Here is a 3,355-nt window from a genome sequence, read left to right as displayed (position 1 = left end):
CTCTGCCCGTTCCCCAGCGGCTCTGCCCGTTCCCCAGCAGCTCTGCCCGTTCCCCAGAGGCTCTGCCCGTTCCCCAGAGGCTCTGCCCGTTCCCCAGCGGCTGTGCCCGTTCCCCAGCGGCTCTGCCCGTTCCCCAGCAGCTCTGCCGTGCACGTGCATGAACAAACGTGCTTGAACACAGCCAGCAGCCACTGGCAGAGCTGCTCCCTGCACATGCACACACAGGGAAGCTGCTCTGAACAAAGGAGTGCCCGGAGCTGGCCAGGCTGGGCTCAGCACTCCCAGGGCACAGCAGCAAGTGTTGACAGCACTTATGTGGGAGAAGGCTGGTGGCTGGGAGGCAGCTCGAGCATCAGCTGCAGTCTGCTCTCCCAAGAGCCTGGCAGCAGTAGTCTGGAGGAGGCAGTGCCCAGCCCACGGAGAAATAACAAGTGACAATTCAGGAAAGCATGTCTGCTACCCATCCATGCATGCACGCAAGCCTGGGCCCAACAGAGGATGTGCTAAAAGGTTTTCCCCAGAGGAAATGGGTTTATTAATTACTATCTACTGAATTAATTGGTTTCCCATATGCTCTGCTGTGCTGCCCTATCGTTACTCCTGAGAGGTGTCGGGTGCGGTGACTACCCAGGAAGCTCATCAGGACACTTCAGTCAATCCAAAAAACCAATCCACATTCTCCTTTTTATCAAAGTGTGTCCATCCATCTATGCAGAAGCCAAAATCTCCATTATCACATAAAAAAAGCCAACACATGTTCTTACTTCAGACACAAGTGTGGCATACAGCAGAAGCACTAAAGGAAGGTGCTGTTCTCAGGCCATCAACTCATCTACTGGTCCCTGACATGCAGTAACCCTGGTGTTCCTCTCACACACTCACACCAATCTGTTCCTAGCAGCTGGCACCACGACAACCAAACTGAGCTTTACATCCACACGTCCTCTCCCACTCCCTTCCATCAGTGCAAGAGAGGTACTTTGGGATTCTGACTACATCTGGCACAAGTCTGTCCAGTGACATCATTTTTCTAATGTTATCAGTCTCACTGAGAGACTTCCCTCATCACTGACAGTGTCAGCTGGCAGGGACCACAACGCCAGTCACTCCCGGCACAGCAGACATCCTGCACCAGCCTCTCCGTGTAAGCTCTGCAGCAGCAGTGCTACAACCACCCTCCTGCAAACGTGCACAGGCTGTGTGTGCATCCTCATCCTGAGGGAGTTGACTCACCAGGATGTTCCTCCTGCACTGCAATGCCACCTCTCCAAGCCCCCTGGATGCAGCACACAGTGCAGAGAGCAGCGAACCCCTCTGTCAGACTACAGGAGGATGAGCACCCCTTATGGCAGCTCTCTGGCAGATTCAAGGACCTTTGATGTTTATTTAGTCCAATTTAGTCTCCAATTTCAGCATTCCCTCATGCACACAACACCCACTCAGTCCCCTTCAGAACCCTGAACACCAACACCTCTGATTACCACACCAGAGGTGAACCCAGACCGCAGAACAGCAGAGCAGGCGGCTCTGCCCACCCTGGCTACCTTTCAGGAGCAGCCTGAACTCGACATCTACAGCAGAAAAGCAGTGTCCAGGCTAAAGTAAAATCCTGTGTTCTGAGATTTTAGTACTATAGCACCAGTACACCACCACACCACCCACCGCAAACTGAACGGGTCCAAGGACCAGTCATTTGATCATCATTCAGACAGGAACTGCTCTCACAGCATCAGAAAGGTCTTGGGGGCAGCAATAATGCCATTGTTTAACACCATACAACCTCAGGCTGCAGCAAAAGGGGGAGAGAAGTCCCACGCCCACCCTCCTGTAAACACGCGCCAGCACAGGCTGGAGCTTCGTGAGCTTAACATCTCAAGGAAATGAAGCTGAAGACAGCCTAGGCTGTACCACTTCTGCTGAGGAAATGGTTAAAGCACACCCCAAAAGGAAGCATTTATCAACATACACAGGTGTGGCTGTAACACGTTCAAAACAGCTGCCGAGAGAGGAAGACACTGCCAGGTCTTGCTGGTAGGAAGCAGGTCAAGGTGCTGCAGACAGGCTTAAAATCACATTCCTAAATCAGACACCTTGCTAATAATCATTTCTTTAGAAGTAGGTAATAACCAGAAGAAAAATGAAAGCTGCCTGCACAAGAGTCAGCAGGGTCTACGCTACCTGCCTGGTGAACATATTTCCATTTTACACCGGGTGTACAACAAGCAAGAGTTCTGGAGTGATGCACGTAAGACATCAGTGCCCAGGGCAGGGGGGTTAGGAGTGCTGCCAAGGAAAGGGCTGGGAGGACTCCTCCCGTCTGGGAGAGTTGTTTCTGAAAGATTTGCAACATGGCACAGGTGCAGCACTTCATCTTCCCAGAGATGGCAAACCTCTCCAAGCTATGAACTGCTCCTCTCTGATTCAGAATATCTGCCCCATGCAGTGATTAAGTCCTCTGACATTTCATTCAGGAGGAGATAATTCTCCTCCAGATGCTAGTAAAGAGCATACAACAGCAAAAAATGATGGATGTTCACTTTCCAGCCACTCTGATGGAGCACAAACCCACACAGAGGATGTGGAGAAGCTGCAACCACAGTGCCCACAACACCCCATCAGCACAGCCTCAGGAACCCCCTGCACACAGACCGAGCTGTTCCTGGAGGCACCGATCTGCTGTTCAAGGATTCAGCTCGAGGGGATCTTTTCCAAGCACTTCCCTTTGTTTTGGTTCACTACTCTGCATGCAGATGAAGACTTCCTAACACTTTTGCTGTCCACCTGGAAGACATCAGTGATTAATTTCCAAGCAAAGCAACTCCAGACAGCTCTTGGGCTTTCCTCTGTTTCTTCATTGCTGGCTTTGAAGGAAAAAAGAACAGGAATATCTTGTGAAATCCAGCAAGAGATACTAAAACTCTGCAGTATTTCTCAGTCTCAGCACAACAGCTGGGGAGTCAAAGGTTTTATCAAAACCCGCAGATGAGGACAAATACTTCAGGTATACAAAGTACATGCCAGATCAGACCTTGCCTTCTGTCATACAAGTGGACTATTATCCAGCGGACTAATTTGCAAATGTAATTTTAACTGTTTTTTATAGGAATCAGAGCAGGTGAAAAGATGTGAAGATGTGACCTGCAGTGTCAGCTTCACCCCTGGAGCCTGGACAGTGAGGAGCGAGGATGGACTTGTACGAGGTGCACACTGAGGGAAGCTCTGCATGCAGAGACAACTCAGCTGGTGGTGAAAAACGAGACCCACGGTGACTCCTGCCTGGTTCTCTGAAAAACCTGGTATTTGTTCTTTCATGTCTGCAGTGCAGAAATGGCTCAACACTAAACACAGTCCAAAA

The 3,355-nt window shown here is 50.6% G+C and overlaps 1 protein-coding gene across 4 annotated transcripts in view; it reads right to left on the bottom strand.

Moving 5' to 3' along the window:
- ARVCF (ARVCF delta catenin family member) overlaps nucleotides 1–3,355 on the bottom strand; it is a 215,231-nt gene that overhangs the window by 89,110 nt on the left and 122,766 nt on the right. Inside the window, exon 2 of one of the 4 annotated variants that reach the window (XM_027892648.1) lies at nucleotides 2,782–2,861. The exons of the other annotated variants lie outside the window; for them this stretch is intronic. The gene's annotated coding sequence lies outside the window, so the exon portion shown is untranslated. The remainder of the gene's footprint in view (nucleotides 1–2,781; nucleotides 2,862–3,355) is intronic. 4 annotated transcript variants of the gene reach the window in all.

Source organism: Empidonax traillii, unplaced genomic scaffold (assembly GCF_003031625.1).
Source record: "Empidonax traillii isolate 1590-97213 ecotype Southwest subspecies unplaced genomic scaffold, ASM303162v1 scaffold361:size2146424, whole genome shotgun sequence".
Classification (NCBI taxonomy): Eukaryota; Metazoa; Chordata; class Aves; order Passeriformes; family Tyrannidae; genus Empidonax; species Empidonax traillii.
The sequence above is the reverse complement of the archived record's forward strand: the minus strand, read 5'-3'. Positions and strand labels throughout refer to the sequence as shown.